Here is a 17,496-nt window from a genome sequence, read left to right as displayed (position 1 = left end):
AGTCCCGTGCAATACAAAGAAAGTTCTCCGTGTGCACTTCCATGCACTACTTTGATCCTGTGTCATTTCTATGCTGTGCAGTTGAGAGTTCTAATTGTAAAGCATACAATTTCCTTTTTCATCCTTCTCTGGCCTATATCCTGGAAAGAAAAGATAAAAACACATTATCTTAAGTGTTCTTATTGATTTCTCCTGGTAACTTCATGTATGTAAAGCATATCTCACTCAAATTATAAATTCTCAGTGAGAGGTACAATATTTTCCACTATATTTCTATTCCCCAGAATGCCAGTACAGTGCTTTCTAAGGGCTTTTTAAGTGAATGGGTGAATGAATGAATGAATGAATGAATGAATGAATAGATGGAAGAAACTCGAATGCAGTCATTCAGGATTAGGTAAATGCTACTAATATTCAAATGTGAAGATAGGTGGGACTGTCTTCGGGATTTTCATATACTATTTTAACATATTCACACCATAAAACTAGTTCACAGAAAGTCAAGATACCATGAGACTTTATGAAGCCTTTTGCCATGTGAGTATAGATTTTTCTGATCTGCAACTTAAGTATATTTCAATATGGAATTCACAAATTAGTCACAGGGGCCCTTCTGGATATTAGACATTTTTAGCAAACTATCACCCTCCATACACAGATATACAAAGATCTGTGTTGACTTTATGCATCTCTGAACTTGCTCTGCCATGAACCAATACACAGTAAAGATGGCAAGAAATGAACCCACTGCCTCTCTCCCCTCTTCCTTCCATCAAGCTCTGGAAGTAGGTCTGACAAAGCAGCAGCCTATTCCACAATCCAGCAACCATCATCTAGGGGCTGTTAAAAATCTCTAAATAATACAACACTGACCATTAAGTTCTGGAACTTTTCTCCATCCACAAAGAATCCAATTGTAATAATTGACCATCATCATGTTCTCTAAGTGAGATAAACATTTCACTATTTTTCCATGGAGGAGCAGAGGACTGCTGTCCAACATTACATGATAGATCTGTTGTACCTAACAGAACGTGAGGGTGCAGAGTCCATCGACTGTGAATTTCTATAAAGTACTTAGGGTGACTCAAAAACAGCTCTTTACTGTCAAGCCGTTGTGGGAATTTATGGTGTAAAAAATTGGGTATAACTGATAAAAATCACATGAAGGTGTTTATATTTACTTCAGTGGACTCACTTAATTACCCTGAAATATAAATTCACTAATGCTATTCTGAAAGAATAATATTGAGCCTCTTAAGTTCAATGATGGCCAGTTAGGAGACATTAATAACTAATGATTTATTAAAAGATAAAGTATATATAAAATGTGTAAGTCTAATTATATCTCATTTTATATATTTGGGAGGCAGACTGTCTTTTCCTTCTTTCCTTTCTCTCATCTCCTTCAAATTTAATGAAGAAATACAAGGGGTTTTTTTTGTTTTTTTTTGTTTCCTCTGATTGTGCACACTTTTTTTTTTTACTTTATCACTTTATTTTTTTTAATTGAAGTATAGTTGATGTACAATGTTGTATCAGTTTCAGGTGTACAGCAAAGTGACTCAGTTTCCATCTAAATAAATTCCCTGAGAAGAGCCTGTTTCCAAAGTTTGATTCAAACTAGCTGAAGAAATATGAGCCCCATTTACTAAAAATAAAGAAAAAGCATGTTTAACTATCTTTCCACACTCCATTCTAGCGAAGTCTGTCTGGATGGAGCAGTCAGGGTTTCCTAGATTCAAGTGAACTTCTTCCTTTTCCCTCCACTTTTCAAAGGTAAAGCAGTTGCTTTTAAATAAATGATCATGTGAGAAAAGAGAGAATAAAATGTAAAGATGCTATATAATTTCCTTCTGAGATAACCTTTGAAAGATACCAAACTAACTGAGGTAGATTCCAGGTCTCCTAATGATGACAAATACCCCTAATTATAAGTAAATGTACTATAAATATTTTGATGCTCTGTGTTTTTCCAGTATCTCTTGTCTGCAAATACTTTGTCTTCAAATCTCCTGTCTGCCTCCTGTACCAAAATCTGCTGCTGTATCCAGATTCCCTCTACTTGAAAAACACGTTCATAATGTCATGGAAATATTCATGATCAAATGCTGCTTTTCATATTTACCACACAGCTGTTTAATGATGATAAGCCCAATGAGCTCTAAAATTCCACATAAAGAGAAAAGAAGGCATCCCAACAGTCAAAATGAACTGAGTCACTTATAATCATTTTATATAACATTTACATTTTTTGCAAAAAACTTGAAGACATAATGTCAGGCTCTAGCAGACACAAATAAAGTTTATAGAGTTGAATTATTGACTTATCCATCAATTGATATCATTGGTGCTCTAGATATTTCCTAAGACACAGATATACACACAGACACTGCAAGTGACGAAGGTCATTAAAGCAGTGGCTGGTTCCACCCATCACTCTAACACTCAGAACATGGCAACATGTCCAATTCCTAGAGTGCTACCATTGAAGATTCTGGCTAACACATAAACGGTTACACAACAAGCTACAGCTAGGAAAGAAAGTCACCAAGAGGTGACATTTGAATTCAGCAAGTAAATGATTAGCAGAACAGCCAAGTTGTCATAGGTGCAAACAATTTCCCAAACAGCCATTATTACAATTTAGGGAAGTTCACAGAAGTAAGGCTCTTTCTTATTACGTATGTTTGTTTTAAATTTGCTTCTAGGGACACTACTCTGGCATCTAATTTAAATGTGTATCATTCCACAGAGATGTGTATCATTCCCTGTTTTTGACAGGGTGGTCAGGAGAACAGTATGGTTTATTCGTGCACTTCTGGGAACCAACAGATTCTGACAGGCAGCAGTGAGGATCCAAGAAGAAGTGTCAGGAAAAATAAAGAATCCTTTTTCTAAGTGTGTTATTTATTCATTCAGTCATGCATTCATTCACTAAATACTTACTGAGTATGTACGATGTGTCAAGACTCGTTCTGGGCATTAGAGATAAAACAATGAAAAATGTAGGGAAGGCTCTTGAGAGACTCTATTCTAGAGGGGAATGAGGAGAGAATAAACAAGTAAACAAATGCAAGCTGATTCAGATAGTGAAAAATGTCTGGAAGAAAATAAAGCAAGGGGATCCAACAGAGAAGAACAACACCCCGGCACAGATTACATTGGGTGGGTGGTTAGATAAGGCCTATCTGAGTCGATGATAGCTGAGCAGAGACCTGTGAGATATTTAGGAGCCTACTATGTTGTGGGGGGGGGGGGGGGGAGGAGCAGAGGGAATCCAGACAAAAAGAACAGCAAGTACTATAAGTTAGACTTATTCAAGAAACAGACCGATGTGGCTATAGAACACACAGGCTAGGATAAGATTAAATAGAACGTCTATGCTGTACTAAGGATGAGGGTTTGTACTTAAAGTGCAACAAAATCTCATTGGTGAGTTTAAAGCAGAAGCATGACATGATCTGCTTATGTTTTCAAAAGATCACTCAGCTATTGTTTGCAGAATGTGTTGACAGAGGCTTAGTCTAAGGTTATACCAATGGGAGAGGTGAAAAGTAGATGAATTGGGAATACATTTTGGAGACAACATGACATGTTAATTAATTGGATATACAGGTAAAAGGGACAAAACAAGGATGACTTCCAAATTTTGGCTGGAGTGAGTGGGTGGAAATAATTAGAAGCGGAATAGGTTTGGAGGGGTTAGATATTTGGAGTTCTGCTCTTGAGATTCCTGTTACACATAATAATAGTATCTCTCTTGTAGAGAAAACAAGAAATCTATGTGAAACATTTATATCAGTTCCTAGCACAGTAATTGTTCAATACAAACTAACTATTATAATTATCTTCAAGTGAAGACGTAAAGTAGTTGAGGACACAAAAGGGCTCTGGAAGAGGTCAGGTGGAGATATAAATTTGAATGTTACACAGTATTCAGTGCTGCTCAAACCATTTTTAATGAAGGACTCTTTTTTTATTTTTGATGCACCATGAGTGGACCAATACTTCTGTAAAATCCAACAAACATGGATTACTTTACAAATAAAATAAAACATACAAAGTCCCACTGACTAATGCGCTTGGGTGCCAAGGCAATGTCAAATTGCTATAAAAGTTTCTAAGTCTTCCTCTCAATTTCTACACATCTCTCTTACTAGAGACCAAAAAGGAACAATGTGTAGACCAGCACAAGCCCAGGGAACACACTTTGACTAACACTAGTACTCAGAGCCAGTGTGGAGCTAGAGAGGCAGGCCCTGGAGCAAGCACAGATCCAATTCAGTCAAGCAGAGGTGGGGGTGGGGGGAGTCCAGGAGGGTGTTCAGTAAAGGAGCCTGAAATAATGATAACACAATATATGGGAAACCATATATATTTACAAGTAATCAGCTTTAAATAGGTGTAAGAGGAAAAAGCCTAATCATTCCTGCCAGGAACTCACTCCTCTTCCCACAGATGTCACATCTGAAGAGAAAGACACCCGCTTCCCTAACTCACCCTCACAAACACTTCAGTCTAATCATCGGAGATGCCATCTAGCGCTCAGGATGCATTAAGTATCCAAACCTCCTTCACTATCAAGCTGGGCTCCGCTGGTGAACAGCACAATTATCAGACCTGATCGCTATGGAACTGGCCCCGAAGGATGCTTCAGGCGCCAGGCACCAACACCTCTGTTAGGAATTCACGACTCCTGCTCTGTCATCAGCTTCTCTCACTCAGAACTCTGGCTCCAGGGGTCCTGACGTCTGAGACAGAACATATGCCGCAGACCCGAGAGCCTCTGTGATCATCCTTAAGGAAAAGGGTCAGATTCTGGTTGAGGACTTCAGTCAAGTACTCTTGACAAACTCGGGTTCTTTGGTAAGCAACACTTGCTTAACTTCATACTTCTTTGAACCCCCACCCAGGGACTGCTTCCACTGGGACCCCGCTGCTGCACCTGTTTTGTTCCTTAAAGAGAAGCTTCTGGTTTCAAACATTCTCCTAAAGCGCTGAGTAAAATGACGCGGGCCGCGGGTGAATGTGAAGTTGAAGGAGCCTTGGCGCGAAAGCCTGCAGTCAAGGGAAGCGCCCAGGTCTCCTAGGCGCCCGCGAAGCTGCGGACCCCAGGCGCGGAGCCCGGAGCTGCATCCGAGCCCCTCGGCGCCGCGGGCGCAGAGCCGAGGCAAGCGCGCGGGGGCCGGGCAGCCCGGGAGGGGCGGGGCCGTGACTCACGCGGCCGCGCGCCCGGGGAAGAAGCAGCACCTCCGGCCGTGCCGGGCGAGGGGCTGCGCCCGCCCGCGGGGCGCATGCGCGCTGCGGAGTGGCTCCCGCTCCCTCCCCGCCCACCTCTCCCTCCTCCCCCTCCCCCCTCCCCTCCAACCTCGCCTCTCTCCCTCTCTCCTCGCCAGCTGGGTGCTGAAGTTGGGCGGATGGCAGCAAACCGGCTCCGCTAGAGGACCGAGCAGCTCAGCCTCGCGCCCCCGGACCCATCGGTGCGCTGCCCACTCCTCCAGGCGACTGGGTAAGATGTTGCCCCGGGTACCGAGCGGGGCCAAGTAAATGACATCAAAATGTCTGCTTTGTACCGATGGATGAATTTTTTAAAGGGGGTGGGGGGGCGGATGCGGAGGTGAAGGAAAGAGGGGGCGGAGAGTGCAACTGCCGGTGCCCTGACGGGGGAGTCTGCCGGGCGCAGGGGTCTCTGCGCTGCTCGCGGCGCCGCGGGAGGAAGCGGGGGCCGAGCCGCTGGTTTAGGAAGTTGAATCCCGCGTTGCAGCCTCGGCACAGTCCGCTCCTCGCCCTCCGGCTGCTGCGGACCCGCGGGCAGAGTGTCCTGCCCGCCCCGTGTCCTGCCCGCCCAGGGAACCTTCAGTCGGTCCCCAGCGGAGAGCCGGGCGCCTTGGGAATCCCGCAGCGAGGGCCGGGGGCGGCGGGAGACCCCGCGGGGCGCGAGGTCCTGCCGATTTGGGTGGCTGTTTGTGAGAAAACCGAATGTGAAATTAACAGTGTCCAATCGACCGGGCACCTGGAGGTGGTATTTTTAATTTCCTTACCTTTGGGAAAATGCAGGTGGGGCAGATGTAAGCCAAAGGGGTTGCAAAAATGTATACCTTGAACGTCGGTAAAATATCTGAGGTGTGTGTGTGTAGGGGTGGGGGCCTCTTTTGTTCTTTCCCCTCCCTTTGGTCGGAGGAAAGGGAGTTCTGGTGTGCACGGCTTGAGGTGGATTTTACAGTCATCGAGGGGGAGAGGAGGTGGAACGCCCACTAAACCCCTAGCCGTTCCCCGGGTGGGTGTATACGAGACTTACTTGCTGTAGGTGATGATGATTCTTTTTATTATCGATAGAATTGCAGTTTAATAGCGGCTAATTCGCCAGCCTTCCTCCTCCTCTCCCTCTTCTTGTGCTGCGGCAGAGGCTGGGTGCAGACACCCGGCCGTTTCCTCTACTCCCTACCTCCCTGTCTCTGTGAAAAATGTCGGAGGACTTGAGGATGGCGGAGAGACAGAGCTGGCCTCGGAAGCCGCGAATGGGGAGATGCTCTTCGCGAGCGGGAGGCTGCTGGCAGGGCGTCCCGGGCAGCCCGCGCCAGCCTCGGGAGTCGCTGGGCTCCTGGAGACAGAGCCAGGGTCGCCTGGCCTAAATGATGCCCGTTGTGCGGGAACCAGCCCTGCGCCCTCCGCCTCCATCCGGATCTCGGGACACCCACTCACCTGGGACAATCTCGGGTCGCTCTGGTAAGACTGATCCTGGCTCCTGGCATAGTAATTTTCCTAACCACTCTGACTGTTCGATGAAGGTTTCCTTCTTTAAAAGTCACTTGAAGGTTTGTCTAGAGAACTTTGCAATCTTCCCACAGTTGTTTCTTTTTCTTTTTAAAAATTGTTTTACAGCCACACTATTTCCATCATGGGATGGCTATCACAAATAACAGATTTTGTAGATTGATTCCCACTTAGAATAAGCATTTCTGAGACTGTCATCTGTATTTCCGGCATTTATACATTCTGGTTTTCTGGGTTATGAACCCTCTGAAAATCATTAATTGGAGAAATGAGAAACAATTTTCACTCTTGTAGTGAAAAAATAATGTTTCTCTTGGTTTCATAGCTGCTAGACATTATGTGTATAAATACTTTTGAAAACTGCAAAACACTTTGGGTAAATTGTATTTGTTTCTAAAATCTTTTGTGGCAACAATAACAGGTATCTATGAAATATATATTTTGCACTGATGTCTAATGAAAAGGTGATTTATACTCATTAATTCAAATGAATGAGCAGTTTGACCTCCAGTTAAGTTACTATTATTAAGCTGTTTCTTCTGTTAGCATGAACTGAAACAGTAATTAGCACACTCATGGGAGGGTAGACTTATTCACCATTTTAATAATCTTAAAAACTATATTTAAAGAAATCATGGTAAGGTAGTTTATTTACAAGTTTTGGAGATGAGAAAACAAGTGTTTATTACTACAAAGGATTAGATGGTATCATTTATTAAATAAGATGAATCTCCATGGCAATGACACCTGATCTCAGAGCCATGGGCACTCATCCTTCCTCCTGGATTTGTAGTCTGAAAGATTAAGAGAACCACCTAATTTTTGCTTTGGTTCCTCAGCTACTCCTTGGTGTTTAGTGACCATGGAAGAGAATTAACCAGGAGAGTTAATTTGCTATTCCTGTTCATTAATAAGGCATCCAGCTTTTCCTGCTCAAATAGATATCTCTCTGCTTTTAGGGATCTTTCTATAGCATCCTAATTTATTTGGACTCATAATGTTGAAAGTCATTATCATTCCTATGGACTTCTTACACTTTTAAAAATAATAATAATAGTAATAACTTTTATAAAATTCCTTAACATTTCTTACCACTAAGGCCAGGGGCTTTGCAGAAAAGGAGAAATGTATATTTCCTCACCCATTTGACCTTATTATAACAGCCAAATCTAAAACTAAATTGATAAAAATTCTGATTGACTCATGGACTAAAAAGTAAGAAAACATTTACATGTTAATTTACAGTTGTAGAGATAGCGGCCTTCATGTTAGAAGTCCATTGCTGAAAGACATGGACTTTTTTGGAAAAGTGAAAGGTGGGCATGGATAAGGAGGTATGGAGCCAAGAGGAATGGGAACCCATCCAGCTGCATTTCTGCTGAGAATCCTTTTTCTGATAGTCCAACTCTGCTTACTTAACAATGAAAGTATTGCACCAACCGGAAGGGCAAATACAAGGACCACTGTACACCCAGTGGATGAGATTAATGCTATGTGATGCTAAAAAAGCATTTTATTTCATCTGATTACTACAGGTAGAGTATAAGCATGAATTCATTATAGAGGCTTAAAATTGTATGACATTTCCAGGGGGTGTCCTGGATCCTTGGAAATATTTTACGTTTTTATGTAAGGCTTAAAGAAATAAAACAGCCCTTAGATGTAGGTATCCAGGTCATTTAACGTTAGATTGATAGATACTCTCACCCTCACTATCTCGTCCCATCTCCACTTATCACCTGAAGACTTCCCTAATACCCAAAGAAATTCCTTTATACTGTTATTCTTGCTGGTGTGCCAATACCTAGCGCAATATCTGGCAAAAGGTAGGTGGGTCGGGGAAGGGAGGGAGTACGGGGATGTGTGTATGGAAACAGATGATTGAACCTGGTGTACCCCCCAAAAAATAAAAAAAAATAAAAAAAATAAAAAAAAAGAACTTATTCAATGAATAAAGTTCACAGAATTGGCATGGTTCACAAAAGACTTCCAAGATTTTTACATTTTTTTTAGAAGAATGTTCATATTCACTACCAGTTTGAGATTCTAAAGATCACATTCATGGTCCTAGATCTTTGGAGGAAGCCATTTTTAGAATTGTCATTTTGTGAAGATGCATGTTTTTACTGTAATATTTCTATTGTTGATTGTTTCCAAACAAAGTTTTAATTACCTGTGGGTGGAAATGGACATGATGGACATGAGCTTTGGGTCAAGTTGACCTTAGCTCTAGTCCTGGCTCTTCCATTTAATAGCTTTGTCGCCATGATCAAGTTACTTACCTGCTCTGAGCCTCAGTTTCTTCAGATATAACAACAAGGATAAAGACCCACTTCCTAAGATGTTTGCAAACATAAATATAATGCAGTGTATATAAAGTGCTGGACACATGCCTAGCATGTCTCCCAGTACCTAAAGAACTGCTATGGAACACATGGGGCAGTTTACCACCAGTTCATTTCCTATGAATAAATGGGCTATGTGTGAAAGAACGAGAATCATATTGTAGAGTTTCGTATTTGCTTTTTTAAACAACTGACATTACTTTGTTGTTTCCCAAGAAACTGAAATTGGTACTTTTAATATAATTTAGTGACTGCAAAATAATTTATTTTACGGCTGTGTTAATTTTTTTCGCTATTCTTTCATATTTGAATGTTTATGTTATTTCTAATATTTTACTGTTTTAACTGATATGCATCCTTAGGTGTAGGTTTTATCTGCATATCTATGGTATTTTTTTCCATTAGGCTTGAAGCTTAGAACATCTAGTTTTCACCACATCTATTTCTAACCTAGTATCACCTTTTGAAAAATCTTTTCTAATTCGATAGGTGAAAATTAAATTTTTCAAACTTTTATTTCTTTGGTTACTAAGAATGCTGATAACTTTTTTGACATGCTTATAGCCACATTATTTTTGTCTTGAGAATCACTTGTTCAAGTCTTCTGCCCATTTTTCCATTGTATTCTGAATGATTTTATTACTTGAGTGCTAACGTTAATTTTAAAAGACAAGGCAAAAGCAAACAGAGAAAGAAAATGCTTAGTGAGAAAGAAGACATGCAGCCAAGACTATAGAGATCATTGTGGTTGAACTGGCTCCAGCTCAAATGGAGTGGAGCAAACATTACCAAAGACTGGAGGTGAATCAGCCACGGGATTAGGGCTGCTGTGGTGTCCATAACATACTGCCAGCTACCACCGTGCTTGGGCCTTCCAAAGCGCACAGTTCCTCTTACTCATCGAGGTCTGTCGTTTTTCTGTTTGGGTACTGTGCACACACACTCACACCTTACTAACAAGATGCAGGTACATGAGATGACAAGTTCTCAGGTTTTCATTGATTGTTTCTGCCAGTTGCCAGTATTACAGGACAACTTCTGAGTTTTCCTTAGATCAATGAGATGGAAAGGAAATATGGGAGTAGATGGAGTTCCTCCAGAGCAGTAATAGAAGTTTCTCATCAGAATAAAATCAATTAAGTTTCATTATAAAGCCATGTCATATTAGATTCCTATCTTATCTCATTTTCAAACTGGAGGTGAAATTTAAATATTCAGAAGTTAAGACTAACCTAGTACCTTAATGAGTACCTTAATGAGTTCTGTGTCTGTAGTGTTTCACATAATTTAGTGCTCTGATAGGTTCCTGGTTTTTAATTTTTAAATTCCATGGCTATTGACAAATTTGGTTTCAAAAGCTTAAATATTTACGTTGGAAAATCTATAAAGTCCTTTAGATATTAAACTACCTAGAAAGTGTAAAATTTTATCATTATTGCTGGTTCCAGTTTATCAAATATAGTAAAGCCTCAGTAATTCAGAATCAGCGAACCTGGAATTTATAATGAACAGGAGGCCCCTGTAGGACGAGCAGTGAGCACTGGTGGAAGAGAAAAACTCATTTCAAGTAGAACTGGATTTGGGTTCTTGCTCTACTATTTACTAGATGTGCAGGCTTTTTCATTAAATTATATGAATGCTTTATACTTGAAATTCTAGTGTGAGTAATAAACATCTAAAATCTCTCTGAATTCCTTAAACTTTGAGATTTTTCAAAAAAAATCTGTGTCAATAAATATAATTTTATTATAGACAATGAATGTGGTTCACAAAGCAAATATTGACTTCCTTGGATTAGGTCACAGCCTTTTCACAGCCCTTCTGATTGGCCGTTGAAATACAAAGGTTATAACTCAAGAGCCATGGCATGAAAATAAAACAGACACAACCCAGGGGAAATTAGGGCATAAATGAAAAGAGCAGGTAAGTGTTTATTTCATTTCTTTAATTATCTTGGGTCTCCACAACAGCATCGTAAGTTAAACCCAGTAAAAACTCTTGGGAAATTTGACAACGCTGTCTGTATTTCTAGTATCAGTAAACAGTTAGGGGCTTGTTTTTTTGTTGTATTATGCCAGGCTATCTAATCTAGAGATTTTGAGTGCATTTTGGTTCTAGGAAAACTACCCCATGTCTCCACCCTGCTTCCCTCAACTTTTCTACAGTTTTCAGGCTTCAATTAATCAAAATCAACAAATATATGAAAGAATAGGGGCAACCTATGCGATTTAATTTAGAGGGTATGAAAAAGCATATGGGAAATTGCCCTTGAAAGAAAGAGACTTTAGAAGCAGAGTATGCAGTTTGGTAGAAAGAGTCCAAATTTTGAATTCAAATAACCAGAGATTTAGACCTAACGTTGTTGAGGCTTAGTATCATTATCTGTAAATTGAAGACTGGTTGTACATACCTTAAAAATGTTGAGGGATTAAGTGAAATTGTGTCCATAATTTGTCACGTATTGACAATCACCATGCAACTCTTATATACTGTACTAGAGTTAAATAATGAAAAATAAACCCAAGAATAATTAAAATAATACATAAAATAATTAAAATAAACCCAAGAAACATCCCGTAGATGATAAGTGCTTGAAGGGATTTTCATTTCTTGCCAGTATTTGTCTTCACTAATGGGTCCTTATTAATGTTGCAGTTGCTCCTCTTGTGTTTGTTGTGTTATCCTTTCCTGACCAGCTTGTTTAACCAACCTGTTAAGTGAGCATTCATTCCTTCATAAACATTCTTGAGCACCTACTACGTGTCAGGCTCTGCGATATGATTTTGGATGCAAAAAATAATTAAACGTGGCCCTTTTCCGCAAGTTCACATGGAAGCTTCTTCAGCTTAGTATTATTTTGCTTTCATCGAGTGAGCACTGGTCATTCTAGGTTTACAAGTCATAACTAGATACAACATGGAAGTAATGAGCAAAGATCTCCTTAGGATTTAGGAGTTGCTCGTTGACCTCAAAGTGTAAAAATCTCTGCTCCTAAAGAAAGCTGCTAAGCAGAGGCTCAGCTAAGGGGAAGGGAGAGCAGGAAACAGCTCTGCTGTTGGATGATTTACCAACCACCACGTCCAAATAACAGAAGACCTGAGGCTCAGCCCTCATTGTGAACCCACCCCAACTCCCAATTCTCCCTCAGTAAAGTGAACAAATGGTCTACATACCTGTGTACTGTGCCTCCCCCCGCTGCCTCACTTAAAGGCTACCCTGGGTGATCATCCTAATATAATTTCAGGAATGTTAAAATGTTAGGGGAGGGGATAAGCAAAGGAGACAAAGTGATAGCCCCACCCTTCCTGAGGATCCACATTTCCCATACAATAAAAATATTATAAATTTTTCTCCCGATATTATTGCAGTTATTTCATTGATAACAGTCTTTTTGTAATGTAGTAAGTTGACCAGAAATCCAGAATACTCTTTTCAGATATGAAAAAAAAAAAAAATACATTTGATTTTGAAGAAAACCATCTTAAGCACCTATTTGTCGAAATCATTAGAGTGATCTCTAAACCTAGCAACTAGATGTTTCCTGATCTAGGATGATTTGATATCATTTATAAAATCAAGGGTAAAGACTTCAAGTCCTTCATAGCAAAATGGTGTGAACGTTCAGTTAACTTACCTATATATGGTGATGAAAGACATTCACATTATGAATTAATTAACTTGAAAGTAAGCTAAACCCTCATTTCAGCCACCAAATTTAACTTGCTTATCATTAAACCTTTAATTAGGCTGTTAATAAGTAACCATATGTGCTAATTTAGGGTTTCAACCTACTTATTTCTCAATTTATTTCATTCAGCACTACCATATAGCATTTTGCTGGTGACCTATGAGTTTACTATGGGCAAGACTCAGTAGATAAAAGCAAAGGAAAAATGAGTATCTTTTTTGGAGGCACTAAGGCATAATTATACTATAAAGCAATATAATAACTGATATAATTTATAAACTATTATGACTAACTAAATGCTGCATTTGGAATTAGAGTATTAAATACTCTAATGTAAATTGGAGTACGAAATACTCCTGTGAATTGAAATATAAAATTTTTCCCTCCCTACTGTCTGGGTGGAGTATAACATTGGACTTTCCCATTTCTCTCTTATAGTATTACCAGCAGTAGTAATAGTAGTAGTACTAGAGATATTTCTTCAAAGATAAATTGAAGAAGAAGGAGTATAAATTCTTTTTGTACATCAAACACTTTACAGGAAAATAGGTGTTTATGTTATTTTATATAATTTTTAGGATAGTCACACAATTTTGTGCCTGAAATTTAAAACATATCAAGAACTCAAATGTTAAATCTGTCAGGGAGACACACACACACACACGAAAACTGCTGTTTTATTTCCTTCTGCTGATCAAGAATAAACTGGCCTACTGTTCCTATATTAATTCACTTGCATCTCAGAATAACCCTGTGAAGTAGGTTCTGCTGTGTTGATCTGTCTCTCTGCATTTTATAGGCAAGAAAACTGAAGCAAAGTTAAATAACTTGCCCAGAATTAGTTGCTATTAAGTGCCAGTCTGTCTTTAACTTCATTTCTGTGGATTCTGAGACTTGATTCTCAAGACCAGGGGTTGGCAAATCACAGACAATGGGCAAACTTCTGGCCCACTCCCTATTTTTGCTAGTAAAGTTTTATTGGAGCGTGTGCGCACGCACGCACATGCACACAAAGAGTAAGCTGGCCTGATTGTCATATCTCTGCTAGTTTATGAGTAAATGATATCGGCAAATTTGATTCAAGCTATTAAAGGCTGTGTTTTCTTCATCTGCTCATGTCTAATAATCTGAATTTTTGCCGTTGAAGAAATATTTTAGACAAATACTTTTAGTAAATCCAGTGTTTAATGACCCACTTATATTTATATAAATGATGGACTTAGTTGAAGGATATATTTATGTATAATTTTTAATGCTAAAAACCAAGGGATAGAGAAATACTTGTACACTGGAATTGTCACCAAAGTTTAATATTTTGAAAAGATGATTTTGTATGTCAGTGTCTGAGTACATGGATGTTTTTTCCCTTTTTGTTTACTGGTTGAGAGCAGGAAATAACTGACCTGATGCTGTGCAATCATAGCCAAGTGCTGGGGAGGGGAAGACACATACTTGAGAATCCAAGGGGAGGCACCAATGAGGTAGGAAAGAAAGCCAAGTGAAAAGCAAGAGGCTGGGCTCAAACGAGACTAACTAAAAACTTGTAACATATTTTTTTTTAATTTTTTTTAATTTTTATTTTTTTATGCCATGACCAATTAAAAACTTATTACATCTTAAGGTATAATATCATCCAGTACATTATTATGTAACCACCTTCACTTTCATAAATTCATGTGGTCCTAATCTTAAGAAGGTAATTTTTTCCATTAATTCAGTAATTTCATTGACTGAACATCTGAGTAATACAAGTGGTGTTTTGTGAAGTAGAATTCTATTAAATAAGTGTTAATTCCAGAAAGGAAAAAATGTAGAGCACTTTTCTTGACCTGACATAGGTTATTTGAATAGTTAAAAATTCTTGTAGGTGATACCCAAATTCAACTGCATTGATAAAAACCCTGCTCCAAATTTTCTTCTTAAATGCAACTATTCCTAAGTCTATCTTATATACAATTAATTTTATTTTTGTGACATAAAGGGATCTTTACATTTTGCTTTAAAATACCAGCAATGAATAAATACACATGTGAAGCTTTGTTTTATTGAGCAGTGGGCAGTACAATGACTTAATGTCTAAACTATTTATTAAGACTTTGGGGGAGTGACAAGTGTGCTTGAAGGAGATTATTTTTAAGGACGTGTATTTATGGCTTAGTAGGAAAACTAAAAATATTTATTTTGTGAAGCTGCTGATTATAACCTAAATCAACGTTGGCAATGAGTACTGGCCTCTGACCACTAGCCCCAGCAAAGTCTCAGTCTGGTTTGATCTCAGGAGAAAAGAAGGAGGCCATGTTCTTGAGAGTAGAGCTCACAACCTAAAACATTAGATTACCAGCAGGCAGGAATTATGGGAAGAGAGAGTGGTCTTTTGGTGCACCTGTAAATATGGCCTCCGTGGGACTGATTTTCCAAGTATTTGCATTTGAGTCACAGCTTGCCTTCAGGTTCAGCTACTTATCCCTTTCACCCTTTTTGTTTCCTGCCCCTTTATTCACAACTAATGCAACTAACTGGAGCCTTTCTCTGTAATTGGGAAGAGTATAATTAAATAAATCATAGCCAAGGTTAAGGGAAACTAAAGTCTAGTTGAAGAAAAAAATATGTATGCAAATTGCAATTACTGTTATATTCTAGGAGCAAAATAAAATGCTGTGAGGAACCTTAGCTTCATTTTAGATGGCCAGAGCAGGATCTGGCAGAAGGTTTTTAGAGGTGATAATGTTTTCTCAAAGTATTAAAAGATGGAAATTCACAGGCAAAGAACGGCCTTCCAGGCTCAAAGATAATGTGAAGAAAGAATAGCACAGAAGTAGGAAAAGTCACAAAGTACTTTGTGGCATGATTTTCCAGAAGTATTTAGTGCATGCTGGAAATCACAGGATGAAGCCAAGAAGGAGACATACTGGCGGTTGTTAACACCCAAGTGAAAAGCGAACATCGTCCTTGGCAGGCCTAGAGCGCCACAGGCGTCGTATACGTAGGGGATTACAGGGTGGGAACTGTGCACGTCAGGTCTGGCCAGTGGGGAGGAGAAGGGCAGCAGGAGAACGGGTTCAGCGTCCCAGGTGAGAGAAGATGAGGCCTGAACTGAGAAATGGTTAAAGGCCACCCCAGGGCAGCGGGAAGATAATGTCATGAAATCACGTTCCACTCAGAACCTTCAAGACTTGGTCACCAGTGAGATTTAGAAGATGTGAAAAGACCCTCAAAGCTGACGTAGAAGATTTGAACCTGTGTACCTAGGTAATACAGATGCCATTAAGACCTGGAGAAACCAAACCAATGAAGAGGTTAAGGAGGAAATAAGCGGATTTCAGCTTGGGGAAGGGTATGCCACACCCTTCAGAGTTCTAGCAGATGTTTCACAGGCTGTGGATTAAAAGCCCAGTTGATTCAGCAGGAAGCAACAGGTCTGCTCTTAAGCTACGTCAGTAGAGGCACAGAGTGTCTAGAATGAAGTTGATGCAACTTCTGTACCGTTCACATTTTGCAAACTGTGACTGGAATGCTATTGTGAATTTCCTTCCTCCTGGACACTGCGGTTAGAGGTTTGCGATACAGATGGTAAAATGAACAAAAGCCAGTAATTCCTGTGAGAAGTGATTATTGGAGGCATTTGTACTTTCTTAACCTGGATTAGAGTGGTCCCCCTAGAGAATATGTGCGTTTCTCCATTTGGAGAAGAGCCATGTGAAATGATTAGACTCATTTCAGGTTGCCTCAGTGACATAACGGGAATAATCAAACCACATGGCAGAGTTATAAGGAGATAATATGGGCAGTGCCCTGGCACACATTTGGCATTTAGCGTATCTGAGCTCCTACTGTTACTCTTAAAAATAGCATGAGAGAGACTTCCCTGGTGGCGCAGTGGTTAAGAATCTGCCTGCCAATGCAGGGGACATGGGCCGGGAAGATTCCACATTCTGCGGAGCAACTAAGCCCATGTGCCACAACTGTTGAGCCTGCTCTCTAGAGCCCGTGAGCCACAACTACTGAGGCTGTGTGGCGCAACTACTGCAGCCTGTGCGCCTAGAGCCTGTGCTCCGCAACAAGAGAAGCCACTGCAATGAGAAGCCCATGCGCCACAATGAAGAGTAGCCCCACTTGCTGCAACTAGAGAAAGCCCGTGTGCAGCAATGAAGACCCAAAACAGCCAATAAATAAATAAATTTATAAAAACCATAGCATTAGAACCAATGGACACATGTCATTGAGTTAGATTTTGCCATCCTAATAGGAATAACTTTAACAGTCAAAGCCGGCTTAGTAGACAGGCAGCCTTGAAAAGTGGTGAGTTTACTGTCAAATGCTTGATGGACAAAGAGCTGGCAGAGGTGTTATGGAGGAAAGTTAAGGGTGAGGAGGGTAAAAGAATTGCAACCTCATTCTGACTCCAAGGTTCAAATGGTTCCAGGGAATTTGGAATGCAAACTCAGGAGAGAGGCTGGGGCTAGAAATAAACCTTGAAAATCTTTTACTTAGAGGCGACAGTAGTAAGTGATTGCCAAAGGAAAACGTGCAGGGAGCAGCGAGAGCTTAGAATAGAATCCTGGAGGATATCTGCATTGAATGAGCATGTGGGAAAAGAAAGACACTAAAATACATACATATATGTACATTCATACGTAAGATGGTCAGAATGAAAAAAAAAAAGTGTTAAAGAGAATGAAGACACTG

At 40.1% G+C, this 17,496-nt stretch overlaps 1 protein-coding gene across 1 annotated transcript in view; it reads left to right on the top strand.

Annotated features, from left to right (window-relative positions):
- The first annotated feature begins 5,408 nt into the window (after positions 1–5,408).
- Positions 5,409–17,496, top strand: part of RGS17 (regulator of G protein signaling 17) — an 87,494-nt gene continuing 75,406 nt past the window's right edge. Inside the window, exon 1 of the mRNA XM_057738911.1 lies at positions 5,409–5,512. The gene's annotated coding sequence lies outside the window, so the exon portion shown is untranslated. The remainder of the gene's footprint in view (positions 5,513–17,496) is intronic.

The sequence above is a fragment of the Hippopotamus amphibius genome, chromosome 6 (genome assembly GCF_030028045.1).
Source record: "Hippopotamus amphibius kiboko isolate mHipAmp2 chromosome 6, mHipAmp2.hap2, whole genome shotgun sequence".
Taxonomy (NCBI): domain Eukaryota; kingdom Metazoa; phylum Chordata; class Mammalia; order Artiodactyla; family Hippopotamidae; genus Hippopotamus; species Hippopotamus amphibius.
The sequence above is the reverse complement of the archived record's forward strand: the minus strand, read 5'-3'. Positions and strand labels throughout refer to the sequence as shown.